A 17,500-nucleotide genomic window follows, 5' to 3' on the forward strand; every position below is an offset into this window, starting at 1 on the left:
ATATATATGTGTGTATATATATATAATTTATGTAATATATATATATATATATATACAATATATATATATATACAATATATATATGTATACATATATATATATATATACATATATATATATATACATATATATATATATATATACACAGGCTTCTCTCAGTTTCCATCTACCAAATTCACTTACATAGCTTGAGTTAAAAAATGGATTTAGTAAAAGACACATGCCCAAATTGCCATGCAGAGTGATTGAATGTGGTTCCTTGCTCTCATCACCATGCCTGCACCAAATGCATGGTTGAAAATCAAAATTGTCTTTTACAGTCAGAAAATAAAGTAATGCAACGAGCTGGCAGAAATGTTAGCACACCGGGCAAAATGCTTAGTGTTAGTTCATCTGCCGCTACGTTCTGAGTTCAAATTCCACCAAGGTTGACTTTGCTTTTCATCCTTTTGGGGTCGATTAAATAAGTACCAGTTATGCACTGGAGTTGATATAATCGACTTAATCCATTTGTTCTAGTTTGTCCCCTCTGTGAGTAGCCCCTTGTGGACAGTAAAGAAATAAGAAAATAAAGTAATGCAAGTGAAAGGTGTAAACTGCTTCAAACAACTAAAATATTTACTATAAAATACTAAATAACTAAATTAGATTGGTTACTGAATGGAAAATGATGAATAGTTTACTCTAAACATGACATTTCAACAAACAAGGCACCTCAGATTCTGTTGTGTCTGGGGAGAGTCATTCTCTTTTAGTGCCTTATTATTTAACACACTCACCAGTAAAATTTCCACTTATTTCTTATTTTTATTTTCTAAAATTTTCGTTGCGTCTTGCAACCTTTTCAATAGTCTTAACTTTTAGAAAATAAAAATAAGAAATAAGTGGAAATTTTACCGGTGAGTGTGTTAAATAATAAGGCACTAAAAGAGAATGACTCTCCCCAGATACAACAGAATATGCTTCAGCACGCGAACTCATATAAAGAATCTTGTAAACCAAATTCAAAAACGAAAGACACCCCAGAGTTTTCTTGTTATTTCTTCTCATGGTCTTGAACTCAAAGCAATGAGCTAATGAAACACTTCTTGGTTATATGTTACTCTCATCACAAGCTGTAATAACTCCTGGTATGTATTTACAACTGGCTGACTAGACCCAACCTGTATAATATTGACTGTCAACATAGTATGAAGACTGAGCTGAGATAAATACTGTCAATCATTCAATTTATATTCAGATAACCTATAAAAATAATTAACTGAGCCAAATACAAACCAACAAGTGGTTGCAAAATACCTGCAAGAAATTTCCAGCCAGATTTCTTCCAAATCACATTGTACCATTATAAACAAGGAAGAACACATTAGATAATATACTCCTTAAACCATTCCTGAATAATCAAAGCTGGAATTCCTTTAATCATAAGCCTACTTGATCAACAGCTAAACAATGAAAACTACAAATATTGAATGATATGCTTGATAATTACTAATTAAATGTTGTATAGAGTAATAACACTTCATTCAATGCAAACCAATGAGCAGGTCGTTATGCGATTACTTTATCTGTTAGAAAACTCATCTAAGGCTTCTTCAAATCGCATCCCAACACCTTAGAAATAAAGAAGGATATGTTGGATACTGTAGTCCACAAAATACTGTACCTAGAAAATAAAGCCTATGGATATGAATCATGCAAAATATTTTTAATGGCTAAGGCAGAGGAAGAAGTGTAGTACTAAATCACTTTTTCAAAGTATTTGATTGGAAAAAAATTGTTTTTCCTCAAATAAGAACCTCACCTAACTGATTGCCTACAGAGTAGCTTCTGCTAAAGGCACCCTAGTGGTGGTGCTAAACTGGTTGCTGGATCAATTCTACCACAAGGCACCAAAGTGTTGGTGGTACTGCTGCTAAACTAGGCAATGAATTATGTCTGTTATGTGACACAAACATGATGGTGGTGCTGGTGATAGATTGTCTACTGCAAGACACCAAGGGGTGATAGGGGTGGTGTTAAAATTAGGTGATGGATTATGTCTACTTCTCATCAATAGAAGTAGTCTCTCTAAAGCAGTGGCAAAGTGTGGGTTGCCATCACCCAGGACTAAGCAAGTATTGTTTTTGTTTTTTTAAAATTTATTTATCATCTCTACTTTATTTCTAATTCTTTGAAATTTTTCACCTCTAAGAATTTTATACCCAGATTAACTACCCCTGTACCCGTACACAAACAGCAACACTACTCTGAAGGCCCTCCACACAGTTTCTGTCTACCAAATATCACAAGCTTTTGATACATTGGAGGCTACTGTAGAAGACACTTGCCCAAGATACCATGCAGTAGGATCGGGCCTGAAACCATAGAATCAAGAACTAAATTTCTTAACCACGCAGCCATGTGATATGGCTATAAAAACAAATTACAATTTGTAACAGAAAAGACTTCTTAAAGCAGAAATCTTTTGTAAGAGTCATCTTCTTTTGTTTGCTTCTATTTGTATATTTACTTTATCTTAGTCCATAGAGCTCAAACATATTTCTAAAACATTTTTCTACTTTCACTGCACCTAGTTTATTTTATTTCTATTTATTATTTTTTTGATCCTTTGCCATATTTGGCTATTTTCTGGCAAGAACCTCTTACATGTATCTTTGGAAATGTTTTTGTTAGCCTATATGTCTTTCTTTTCTGGACGAACTCTAAATCAATATCTTCGAAGTGGTGTTATTAGACAGTTTTTGAAACATATATCCTAGCCAAAATGTTTTTGTTACAGCCAAATAAATAAGTCCACTGGTTCATTATCTTTCTTTTCTGCCATAAGGTACTCAACTGAGGTTGTTTCACCAGGAAATTCGAAAATATTTTAAAGAATTCATTCTAATAATATTTGAACTTTACTTTCCTTCAAATTTCAAAGCTGCTTTATAGAAACTGTTCCTCTACCTATCTATCCATTTATCTAAATTACGAAAAAAACATTTCTAACTCAGTACCACATAACAGTCAAACTCAAACAGGCAACAGTTTAGATGTGTGCACAAAAACTTAAGTTCAACAGTAATATCTGTAATGTAGTAGAATATTTCTGAGAATTATACTGCAAGGTTGGTCAGAACTCATGAAACTCAAATCTCTCTGGAATATCTGAAAATATATGTCTGAGAATAGTTTATCTTTCTACTTGTTTATCTCAAGTGTTTCAATTATACCAACTCAAAAACGTCAATAACAACTTTAGAGTTCAATATTTAACCACACATTCATTCAAATATGTGTGTGTGTGTGTGTGTGTGTGTGTGTGTACCTGCTTACATGCTCATTCTCATTTTTCACTGTCACTCTCTCTTTCTCTCTCACTCTCTCCCTATATATATATATATATATATATATATATATATTCATACACACGCATACACACACATACACACTAAATCTACTCATACAGATAACACACATTTATACCTGTGCATGTGTCCGTATCTATAAAGCCATACAAGTTTATATACAAACACAGACAGATAAGTATGTGTGTACATAAACACACACACACACACACACACACACACACACACACACAAATACCCATATATAAACAAATCACTGACTGCCAACTACTTCATGCCAAACAGACCTTTTACTCAACAATAAACATATATCAGTCACACAATTCACACAACTTTATGAAATGTGTGTGCATGTGTGTGTACATATGTTTTATTTGCAGAAATATAACATATACATACATACATATTTATATAACATATACGCATATATATGTATATGTCTATAATATCTCTCTCTCTCTCTCTCTCTCTCCTCTCTCTCTCTCTATATATATATATATATATATATATATATATATATATAATACTTTCATTGATATATATAAATATATATACATGCATATATATATGTATATATATGCATGCATACACACGCATAGATAAATAGACATACATACATACATACATACATACATGCATACATACATACACACACACACAAACACACACATAGATAAATAGATATACATACATATATATGTAATTTCATTAAGTGTATTACATGTATTGTAACTAAGAAGTTGCTATGATATCCCCCTATCGTTTGCAACAAGATATTGAAACTAGCACTTGTTGTTACAACCCATATACACTATTTGCATTCATATAATATACACACACACAAACACACTCACACACACTTATTTTCATACTCATTGAAACAGACACACATGAATACAAAAATGCTAAGCACATTTTCAGAGGGAAACATGTGGCCCATGTTGTTACATAGACACACACATGTAGCTACAGATACATACACATTCACAAACAAGAAGACATTCAAAATAATCTACACACCACACATACCCATAATTCTCTCTCTCTTTCATACACACATGCACACACACACATACACATATACAGAAATATTACCAAGAAACATACTGGCATATTCCTACACATTTTAAAAAGCACACTTACACATACTCACAAAGTAGATACATAACCATTCAGATATCACATCCACACACCCTTAAACACATATATACATGAATTCACTCAAAATACGTTAATATGAATTCAAAGATGCACTTACAACTGAAAGAGAGGAAGATGAAGAAGAGAGAAGGTGAAGAAGAGGAGATATATGCTGGCAACACTTACAACCGCATAGACACATGCAAAGATGCATACACAACACTGTCAAAGACACAGAGTAACAGATGGAGAGAGGGTGGAGAAAAGGGTGAGGGAGGAGGTAGAGAGGAGGAGAGAGAGGAACAGATTTGGAGGAGAAGAGAGAAGGGGACAGAGATGGGAGAGAGACACATACAAGGACCCACTGAGACAGAGAGAGGGAGATACACACACACACACACAAATACACGCACACACACACACACCAAATACACGCACACACGCACAAATACATGCACACACACACACACACACACACACACACACACACAAACACACACTGAAAGCAAGTAAATTATAGTCCTTTCATGTTAGATCGATACTGAAACAATGTTTAACTGTAAAGAACATAGGAAAATGAAAAAAGAGAAAAACTATTTTGGCCATTAAACCTTCAGTGGCTCTATAGAAGCTGAAGACGGAAATATAAAAATTAATATCTAACACCTCCTTGATCTGTCTCATATACACAAATATATATTCAATATATGCACAATAAACACAAAACAACACACACACATCTATCTATCTATCTCTCTATCTGTCTATCTATCTATCTATCTATCTATCTATCTATCTATCTATCTGTCTATCTGTCTATCTGTCTATCTATCTATCTATATACCTATCTATTTCTCTATCTGTTTATCTATCTATCTATCTATCTATCTATCTATCTATATACTTTATAATTAGGGTTCAGCAAAGATTTGCTTCACCACATACCGAAGTTTAGAAATAGCAGTAAAAAAATCTTAGCTATTCTTTCTACTTTAAAAGGGGCTCCCAGAAAACCAAAGTACTTGAAAACAATCCACGCAGGCAAGGGGAAAAATAACGAAAATCAATCGATATTAGGTTACCCACATACGCGCGTTTCGGAATTAGATCGGTATAAAGAATAAATAATTATACTTTACTCGACTATTTTCGGCTCATCAGCGTAGGATTCCTCATATATGAGGAATCCATGCATATGTAGGTAACCTAATATTGATTGATTTTCATTATTTTCCCCCTTGCCTGCGTGGATTGTTTTCAAGTACTTTGGTTTTCTGGGAGTCCCTTTTAAAGTAGTAGGAATAGCTAAGATTTTTTGACTGCTATTTCTAAACTTCGGTATGTGGTGAAGCAAATCTTTGCTGAACCCTAATTATAATGTATTACTTAAGTTTACCATGAAATGGTCTTTTTCATGCCAAATTCTACTTGGTGAAATTACTGATTACTTCTTCATTAATTAATTTTACTCTTTGTTATTATCTATCTATCTATCTATCTATCTATATATATATCTATATATATATATATGTGTGTGTGTGTGTGTGTGCCTGTAAATGTATATGTTTATGTAAGTGGTGTGTGTATATATGCATGTGTATATATATATATTATATATATATATATATATATATATAGAGAGAGAGAGAGAGAGAGAGAGAAAGAGGGGGAGATATACAAAGAGATAGACACACAGAGAGCTTGTATTGTAGTGCATTCCTTTCATCACCTGTCAATTGGAGATCACCAATGTTGTTAGTATTTTCAAAGGTATCATTCCAGTGGTGCTGGGTGGCATTGATGCTGCTAGGGAATGCCTAAATTCTTGAAGCTCACATAATAGCACACATTTTCCCACCTGTTATCCATGGAACAACCACCTGGAATTAAGGGAGACATTAAACCTTTTAATCTAGCAATGAATATATTGCCCAAGAACTAGGTGAGGATTTTTGCAGGTTGCATATAGCTGATCTAGCTTGCTACCTATATCCAATAGCAAACTTACAACATACTACCTCAATTAGAAACACCATGCACTGACATATTTATACCCTCCATGTTTCCTTAATTCCCTCATATTTTAGACGGTTCCTTATATGTGCCATGCCACATTGCCTTCCTAAGGTAAAGCCAATTTGTCAATCCTGACATATTTTGATAAATTAGTTCATGCCACAAAATTGGCCATTGTTTCATTAATACAATACGATATCAGAACACAAGCAATTAATTCCAAATCCATCTTTACCTCCTGGACATTAGCACCATTCAGATGTCTGAATATTGGCCTTCCTTTACTGAAGCTTCAAGCATTGTCCTTTTTTACCATTCTTGTTTAACTTTTAGCATTCAGATTATCCTGTCAAATGTAATCTTTATTTTCTCATATTGTTTTGAATTAATTATGCATTTTCTTCTAGCTTTGGAAAGTTGATGATGCGATTGTTTATTTTAGAGTGAAATTATACAGTAGATGGCGGAGGTCAGATCTGGTCAGCTTGAACATAAAACAGGTAGAATATTTTGGCTGGATATGACCGGTTTGGATGCTAAAGGGTTAAAACAACTTGGTGTAACCTGTAGCATAGAAGATTCATTGTTGGTTTATATCTTCCACATTAATTGTTAGGGCAGTCAAATAGTAAAAAAAATATCTATAGTGCATTGAATTCAATGCACCTTTTCTCCATGGAACAACCACCTGGCACATGCATCACAACCATATGTTCATAACATGGTGATCTCATGTCAAGATAAACAATACATGAACTTGCAGGTGGGGCCCAGTTAGAATTTTCTTTAGGTCAAGTAGCCCTTCCCACTCAAAAGGTCCTTGAATAAGGGTTGTTTAAGGATGTTGAACAAAACACCCATGTTTCCAGAGGTGAAGTAATCAAACCACAAAGAAATCCTCTCAACACATGGTTATGATGCTGCCCCACTACTTCTGCTCGTGATCAGAGATTGCCAGCTACTAAAAGATATGCTCAACTGGTTAAGGTCAAACAGCTGACAAGCAAATTTGTGGTATTGAGCAGAATATTTGCTGTAGCCTTTTATATTAAGACAAAACAATGTACATTGGGTAATATCAGGAAATATGGCATACATCCAATAATCCAATAATTACAATTTAACTTTTATTAAATTTCTTGGTGTCAATACAAAATGACAAAAGAAATACTAAAAAGTATTAAGCGCTTCTCCTTCTCTGTTTCTATAATTATTTCTCTCTCACTCTGTGTGTGTGTGTGGATGTAACATTCCTTTATTCTTTCCCAGCCACCAAGCCTCATATTTTAACTCTCTCTGTATCTGTCTCTATATCATCATCATTGTTCGACCGTGGTCAAGACAATGAAATTTACCATGCTACGCCAGACTTCACGGTCCATCATAGCATTACGGAGGTCCTGTTGCTGGATGCCTGTATCCCTGGAGATTACATCAGGGTAGGAGAGTGTGCGCCTTCTGGTATTGCGAGTAGATGGCTTCCAAGGGAGAAGAGTAGAAATTGCCTCGTTTTCAGCTCTACAACAATGTCCAGCAAACTGGACTCTCTTACCTTTCACAAGAGATGACACAGGTGGTAGTTTCCCATATATTTGCATTTTGGTTGGATGACGCTTCCACGAGAGATTTTGAGCTCTCATAAGGAAGCGAGTGTAGGTTCCATCCAACTGCCTCTCAAGCTTCTTTGATAACGTCCAGGTTTCTGAGCCATATAGTAGAATTGGTTCGACTGTGGCTTTGAAGATTTCAAGTTTGAAGTCTCTACTTAGATTTGATGACCAGATCTTATGCATGTCATTACAGGCTGACCAGGCCATACTCTTTCTAGTTAGAAAATCTTTTCCAGATGATGATATGTATGACTATATGATGTATAGTGTGACTGAAAAAATAATCAACCAGCCAACTAACTAACACTTATATTGGCCATTATTAAAAGTTGCCAAGGACAACTTTACCTTTCATCCCTTGAATTATTATTGATTTTCTTCTTCTTATTATTATTATTAAAGTGGCAAGCTGGTAGAACCATTGGCATGCCAGACAAAATATTTACCAGCATTTTGTCTGTTATTACACTCTGATTGGTACTTCATTTATTTGCCGAGGTCAATTTTGCCTTTCATCCTTTCAGGGTTGTTAAATTAAGTACCAGTCAAGTACTGGGGTCGATGTACTTGAATATCCCCTCCCCCAAATGTTAGGTCTTGTACCTATAGTAGAAAAGATCATCATTATTATTATTATTATTATATTATTATTATTATTATTATTATTATTATTATTATTATTATTATTATTATTATTAAGAAGAAGATGGTGAGCTGGCAGAATCATTAGCATGCTGGGCAAAATGCTTGCTGGAATTTTGTTCATCCTTACATTCTGAGTTCAAATTCCATCAAGGTTGACTTAGCCTTTCATCCTTTTGGGGCCGATAAAATAAGTAGCAGTGAAACACTGGGGTCAATGTAATTGACTAGTCTCATCCCCCAAAATTTCAGGTTTTGTGCCGATAATAGAAAGGGTTGCTGCTGCTGCTGCTGCTGCTGTTGTTGTTGTTGTTGTTATTATTATTATTATTATTACTATTATTATTATTATTATTATTATTATTATTATTAAGGTGGCAAGCTGGTAGAACTGTTAGCATGTCAAACAAAATGCTTAGTGACATTTTATTCATTTTTTATGTTCAGAGTTCAAATTCTGCTGAGGTTGACTTTGCCATTCATCCTGTCAGGTCAATAAAATAAATGCTAGTTGAGTACTGGGGTTGATGTAATCAATTTACCTCTCACCTCAAATTGCTGGTCTTGTGCCAAAATTTGAAACTATTATTACTGTTTTGTTTTTGTTGACACTTTTCATACTGAGTTCAATTCCTGCTGAAGTCAGCTTTGTCCTTCATGGGGTTGATAAAATAAAGCATCAGTGAAGTACTGAGGGCAATGGTAACAGTCCCCCAGTTCCACTCAAAACTGCTGACCATATGTCTAATTCTCACATAGGTATAGAAATAATAATAATGAAAATAATAATAGTAATGATGATAATGATGATGATGATCATCATCATTCCTAGTTTTTGTCCCAAAACCAGCCAATTTGAAGGGAGTGACCCAGCTGATACCATCAAGTTCAGTTCTTGACTGATATATTATCTTATTAACCCTTATGTTACAATGGCAAACTTACGACTTCATTAGACGTTGAAGACCTAGGAAAAGGAGAGTATACTAATTCAAAAGCATGCAGTTCAGTTGATTGAATAATTGACGACTCATATTCAAAATCACTGGTGATCACATACTTATATAGATCCTTTTACGCCCTAAGTTCAAATCTTATAAATATCATGACTTATCTTTTATCCTTTCAAAGTCAACAACCAAATTAACAAAGATTGGAGTTAATTTCCGAAAAACCGCCCTCTGGGCAGTTTTCTGCTGGCATATGTGTTGCGCATATTGATATTATATATACATATAGATATAATACATAAATTGTAGAGTAAATTGACAATATGCTCATGAATTGAACAAAAACTCTGTTATAGTTTATTCTGTAATCAGTAAAATGATCCAAGATATATTTAAAAAAGACAAGGCAAACTGGAAAAGAGATGAGACTGTCAAGGGAAAATGTTCATGAATCTTCACTTGAGTGAATTTGAAAATAGATGCTCTGGAGGGAATTCATGAATTACATTTACCAATGTGTCAAATTGAGTTTTGCTATATTGTTGTTTCATTATATTCACTTATAGACATCTTAAGTGTTTCTAGTGTCCCTTTCCAAGCAATTAAAAAGTAACTTAAATACATTTCAATTAATAAAGAGTAATGAATGTCTCACATCACTGTAGAATTTTTTTGCAGACACATCTGTCAGCAAATGGAATCCTTTTCATTTATCTCGGTTAATATTTTTATATTTTCTTTTCTTGATGCTTTTGATAATGCAACTTACATTTGACCATATGCAAAAAATTGTGTTGGCAGATGATATTCATCATCATCATCATTTAACGTCTGTTTTCCATGCTAGCATGGGTTGGACGGTTTTGACTGAGGGCTGGCAACCAGATGGCTGCACCAGACTTCAGTCTTGATCTGGCAGAGTTTCTACAGCTAGATGCCCTTCCTAACACCAACCACTCCGGGAGTGTAGTGGGTGCTTTTTACGTGCCACCTGCACGGGGGCCAGTCAGGCAATACTGGCAATGACCTCACTTGAATCTTTTTACAGGTGCCACCGACACAGGTGCCAGTGAAGCGACGTTGGTAACAATCACGCTTGAATGGTGCCCTTTTACATGCCATGGGTACGGAAGCCAGTTGGCTGTTCTGGCAACGATCACAACGATCATGCTAGGATGGTGTTCTTAGCACCCTACTAGCACAGGCATGAGTGCCAGTAAGGCGACGCTGGTAATGATCATACTCGAATAGCCTCTCTGTCAACCTATCAATGATCACACTCATATGGTGCTCTTTGCACCCCGCTAGCACAGATGCCAGTCATCAAAATGATCTTGATTTTGATTTTGATTTGATTTTGATGATTTTGATTTGATATTATGGACTAAATAATTTCAAGATGGTACCCAGCATGACCACAGTCTAACACAATTTGAAAACTTAATTCTATTAGATAGGGATTATTGCTTTTGCACTACGTACTACATTTTAAAATAATTTACTCACTTGTTTTGTTGTTTTTTTTCACTTTATTACATTTTTTACAAATGCAGAGAAAAGCTATTTGTTTACATATGAAATTCAAACAGAAGTTGACACTTAGAACAGAAGCAAATCTTGTAATATTAAGCATTATAATTTATGTTTAATATACAAATAAACTTTATGGCTCAAACAGTTTTTAATATTCATTTATAATTTCTTCAAACTAATACGACTTTTTTAATAATGCGGGAAAAAAAAAGATAAACTGGACACAGTCCCACACTTCTTATGATCTTCAAATATTTGTGATCATATGTATATGGTGTGGCTGTGTGGTAAGAAGTTTGCTTCCCAGCCACATAGTTTTAGTTTCAGTCCATCACATTGCACCTTGAGCAAGAATCTTCTACTATAGCTTCAGGCCCATCAAAGCCTTGTGAGTGGACTTAATAGACAGAACCTGGCAACAGAAGTAGCAGTGATTGCCTGCTGCTGGCAACAGCTATGATGTGCTTTTATGTACCAAAAAACCATATAAGAGGTTTTCTCTTTTGGTATAAATACTGCTTTTGGTATTAATACTGCTTCTGTTGACATATTTTTTATTAAGCCCACTGGCTTTTAGCAACAGCAGTGCCTGTTTGGGCTCTGTATTTCTATGTATATTGTTAGTGCAGCAGTTACTACTATTTCTAGCAGTCAGGTGTCTGCCATTGCATAGGCCAAAATAGGCCAAAATCATGTGATCTGGTAGTCTTGACAGTGGAAGTAGTGGTTATTGTCTGCTGCTGGCAATAGCTTAGATGTGATTTTAAGCACCGAAAAACCATATGTGAGTTTTTCTCTCTTGGCAAAAATATTGCAGTATTTATGTGTTCTAACACAACATCTACTTTAAGTGGTGAATATTTTATTTTTTGGTACTATTACTGCTTCAGCTGCTGTGTGTGCATACATGCATGCGCACACGCGTGTGTGTGTGTGTATGTGTGGGTGTGTGTGTGTGTATGTGTGTATGTATGTATGCATGCATGCATGCATGTATGTATGTATATATGTGTGTGTGTGCATGTGTGAGAGAGAGAGTTTATGTTTGCTCCTGACCAACACATGGCAACTGATGTTAGTTTCTTTATGTTCTCAAAACTAAGCAGTTTGACAAAAAGAGACCAATAGAATAAATACTAGGCTTTAAAAAAAAAAGTACTGGAGCTCATTCAAGATGGTGCCCCAGTATGACCACAATTTAAGGACTGAAGCAAGAAATTTGTTCAAGTGAGACGAGAATCATTAGCAATTCTTGGTTTTTGTTTCCCTGTTTTAATTCCAGTTCATGCTTGACTCAAACTTTGATTTAAATCCCTTACAGATTCAGCATTATGATAACTCATTTTGTAATTGTATCAGGTTAATTCTATTGGTTATAAACCCTACCCTACTTCCCACTCCTTTGCTAAATTTGGCCTGTTGCCTAGCCAGAAGAAACCACCAACACTGTCACCACCTTTAATAACTCAAAACCCACCACCACTGTTGGTTCCACCACAACTACCACCACCATCATCGCTGTTGTCATCATCATCATTGTCATAGTCACTGTGGTTATCATTATTGTTAATACCTCTATTATTATCTGTATCGTTACTATAGCAATCAAAGTCACTTTCTCCACACCCGATTTAAAAGTTACAATCAATGATTCTGCAAAACTGTTCAGACAAGTTGAAAGAGCAATCTAGTTTGTCTAGACTTCCACTAATAAAATCTGACATAAAGTGTTTTCCTCACATAAAAAAATAATAATAATAATGATGATAAAACTGCCAACAAGAAAAAAGACAAAGAAAGAAAGAAAAAGGAAAAAGAAAAAAGTAAAAAGAAAGAAAGTAAGAAAGAAAACAACCGTTTGGTCCAGAAAAGTAATATAGGTTTAAATAAATTCATTACAGTATTTACAATGATATTTCATCTTAACAGCTTTCTTTTCTTCGCAAACAAATTGCTAGGGTTGTCAGTTTGAGAGACTATTTTTTAAATTCCTTTTATATTTCTGTTGCTCTTATTTCAATTTAGACATCAAATTCTTTTGCAAATAACACAATAGGTGAAGGAATATAGATGGAATTTTGTCTTCATCCACAAAAATCATGTGTTCACATTTCATTAGAAGTGCTCTCTCTCTCTCTCTCATTCACTTTATAATATATATATATAATATATATATATATATATATATATATATATATATATATATATTCATATATATACATATATGTATATACACACACAGAGACATATATATAAACCACACAAATACAGACACACACATATTTATATACATATATGTATATGTATATATACTTACATATGTACATACATATACATATATATATACATACATATCATACATATGTACATACTATATTTATATATATACATACATATACATATATACATACATATGCATACATATGCATATATACATTCATATGCATATATACTACATATGCATATATATACATAAATAAATACATAAAATAAACATACATATATTTGCATATATACATATATATGCAATATATATATATTATATATATATTATATATATATGCATATATATATTATATATATATATATATATATATATATATATATACATGCACATGTGTATCATACGTACCAACACAAACTGATATATATATATATATACACATGCACATACATACATACACACAGACACACATATATATATATATATACTTTTCCTGATTAATGACCTTTAAATCTCTTTGGCTTGAAGCAGTACAAAAGGATTAGAGTTGAAGGCTACGATATTATATAGAAACCAGGAACTGGAGCAATTACAGCTTAATTGAATCTAATGAGTCTTACTCTTGTGCTGCCATTAAGAAACTTTCATCATATACAAAAGGATTGTGCGGCTATGAGTTAAGTTTTGAGTTGACTGCAGAAAGCTATGAGGAAATTGTGTAAAACTTAGAGAAGGGAAAAAATAAATGTTTTATCTTCAACATGAAAGTGAAATTTGATAGTTCTGATACAATGTGATATAAGGAACATACAATAGCCATCTACTGGTTCATGAGAAACTTCAGACTTTATATTTGACTGGAAGTTTATTTTTTATTTATTTACTGTGGCTGGAGGAAGATGTAGTGACCATTGCTTTTGCAGGCCTTCTTAGACTGAGGAGATGGATGCCATTAACATCACTCTTGAACCTTTGTAAATTAATACTTATGGAAAAGACATGAGCAAGGTGGGAAAATTAGTCTATACATACTAGGGTATATGTGTCTATATATTAAAGTGTAATGATCTATATAGTTGGGCAAATTAGTCTATATGCTATTTTCTTTAGCTCCAGATCAAATATGATTTAGTAACTTCTAAACAAAGATGTTTTAGCCATGACTATCTCATTATTTTGTTAGGCATAATGTATCTAGGACTACATTATCCAATGTATCATACCTATTTCAGACAGATTTAAGTGAAGTTTGATTCAATTCTTTAAAGTTTGTTTTGTTATTTAACCCCAAGTTGGATCTGATGAAGTAAATTTATGGTTAAAGACATTCCAGTAATGAACATCTCTATGATATTTTGGTTTCTAAGTCTTTTGTTCGTATGGTGAGATGTAGTTTGAGAGGCATTTAGTGGCTATTGAGGAACAATGCATAGATTCCCTCATTGCATAGTTTTTAACTTTCAAGTTGTTTTTTTTTGTATTATTAACACAGCAGTAAATAGTTTTGGAAACTAATGTGGGTTTAACAGAATCACTCTAAGGTAAATGATTACCAATAAGTGAATTTATGCCATGCTTATGAAGAATCTTGCAAATGAATTCTTGTAAATAAGTATTTGGCTATGATTTGACAGAATTATAATTTTTTTCCTTAACACTACATGTTTCAACATGCTAAGTTCAATTAAAACAAACACAGGAATTTAGTCAATTGACAATAACATATCTAGTCATTTTCAACACATTCTGACAAATTGAAATAGGAATATGTGACCTCTGTTCTTTTATATCCTTGGAGAACTCCTCATCCTTTTAGACAGCGTGTGTTCACAATACACACTATGAATTATTGTCTGTTTGGTAAACATACTCATGCATCAGCAAATAGTTTACTAATTCCTATACACAAGGGCCCAGACTCTTGCTAAATTCATCAGTCTGGTAGGGTAGCTTCGACTGAGAAACACAATGAGGTTGAAACACCATGGTGTTCTCAGAGGTCCCTTAATCTGCCAAACTGAGTGTGTTATGAACACATATTTTTTAAAGAGAGACTTTCTTTGATGACAAAAAATAACAGCAATAAGATAATTACACTTAAATCTACCAGAAAATATAAAGAATATAAAAATATATTATTGTTTGGATTCTCAGTTCTGTGTGCATACTACTCTCATACTACAGTCTACATAACTAATCATATCCCAAAGGATTACTCAGTATGATACCAACATAGATTGAAACATGGTACAGCCAGAGATGTTCGTGTTATAAGGTACTCCCAAAATATTTTATTTATTATTTCTGTGACATAGATCTGCTCACACATTTCTTGAGTAGGTGGGTTATAAAACAAGAAAAATTGTCTCATCTCATACTAAACTCTGCTGTGTTTTAATCACTCATTGCAGACATGAGGAACACAACTAGCAAATTAATTAAATGATATTTGATGTGAATAGAGAGTGATGATGTAATCAATGATGATCCCCACATATTTCAAAACTAATGTGGTTTCAAGCTCAATGCACAGCACAAAGAATAATTCAGTTTTGGAACTGGTTCTTGAAGTATATACTGATGCAGGCATGCTGTGTGGTAAGAAACTTACCTCCTGATCACATGGTTCTGGGTTCAGTCCCACTGTGTGGCACTTTGGGCAAATGTCTTCATCTGTAGCCTTGGGCTGACCAAAGCCTTGTGAGTGGATTTGGTCGACAGAAACTGAAAGAAGCCTATCATATATATATGTGTGTGTCTGTATATATATATATATATATATATTATATATATGTGTGTGTGTGTGTGTGTGTGTGTGTATATATATATGTGTGTCTGTGTGTATATATATATGTGTGTGCGTATGTATATATATATGTGTGTGTATATATATGTGTGTGTGTGTGTATATATATGTGTGTGTGTGTGTGTGTGTGTATGTATATGTGAGTGTGTGTCCTTGTGTCTGTGTTTGTCCCCTATCACTGCTTAACAACCAGTGTTGGTATGTTTATGTCCCTGTAACTCAGCAGTTCAGCAAAAAAAGAACTCTTAGAATAAATGGTGCTGATAGAATAAATGTCTTAAATGGTGCTCCAGCATGGCCACAATCAAATGACAGAAACAAGTAAAACAATAAAAGAATTAAGCTATAAATAATAGCTAATAAACATTGACTTGAAAAATTGATTTGGAGTGAAAAGGTTGAAGACTGACTGCCTGTAGGCATGGCATGCTATTATTTATAGTTTTATATGTACTTCAAGAACCAATTCCAATTAGATGGACCAAAGCCTTTTGAGTGAAATTTCTCTAATGAAAACTGCATGGGAACCTATTGAAGGGGTTGTTCTTATTCTTAAATATGTAAACTTAATTTGCCATTTAGTTTAATGGTAGTTCCCAAGCTACAGTAGTTTTAGGTATGCTTACTTGGTCACAAATATTCAAGTCTGTTCTTAGATATCAGTATAAATTTCTTCCAAATAGTTGCAGAGATGCTGAAAAGCATCATGGCTACCAGTTGTCATCCTCTCAGATTAGAAGTCAACTTGGTTTTCAATTCCTCTGTGTTTTATGAAATAATTGGCTACAGTTAATCAGAGTTTTCTTTGTCAAATAGGTGGGGTAGGGTGGGGTAACTGTGATATGAAGAGAAACTGCATATCGCTGTATGAGTCTATATCCATGTCCATATTGATATTCACATTGGTTTAAAACTGATATTATTTATTTTTTTACGTATTGTTTCTCTTTGTGTTCTGTGTCTTAGTTGGTTTGACAATAGAAATTGATAAAGTAAGCGGCAGATTGAAATAAGTGCTAGGAGCAATATGATTGGCTAAAGCCTCAAAGGTGGTGCCCCAGGAAGGCCATAGCCAAATAATTGAAATGAGTAAAAGGCGCCAGAGACAACATTAAGTTGAGAGGAACATAACAATCTTTCTAGTGTTGATGCCACATAAAAAAAAAGAAAAAGCACAGACAAACTATTCTATACACTGTAATGTAATTAGTGAATGAGCTGAGACA

General features: G+C 33.8%; 1 protein-coding gene across 1 annotated transcript in view; it reads right to left on the reverse strand.

The window, feature by feature from the left end:
* Positions 1–17,500, reverse strand: part of LOC115216696 (endoplasmic reticulum aminopeptidase 1) — a 1,296,444-nt gene that overhangs the window by 321,162 nt on the left and 957,782 nt on the right. The window lies entirely within an intron of this gene.

Source organism: Octopus sinensis, linkage group LG10 (assembly GCF_006345805.1).
Source record: "Octopus sinensis linkage group LG10, ASM634580v1, whole genome shotgun sequence".
Taxonomy (NCBI): domain Eukaryota; kingdom Metazoa; phylum Mollusca; class Cephalopoda; order Octopoda; family Octopodidae; genus Octopus; species Octopus sinensis.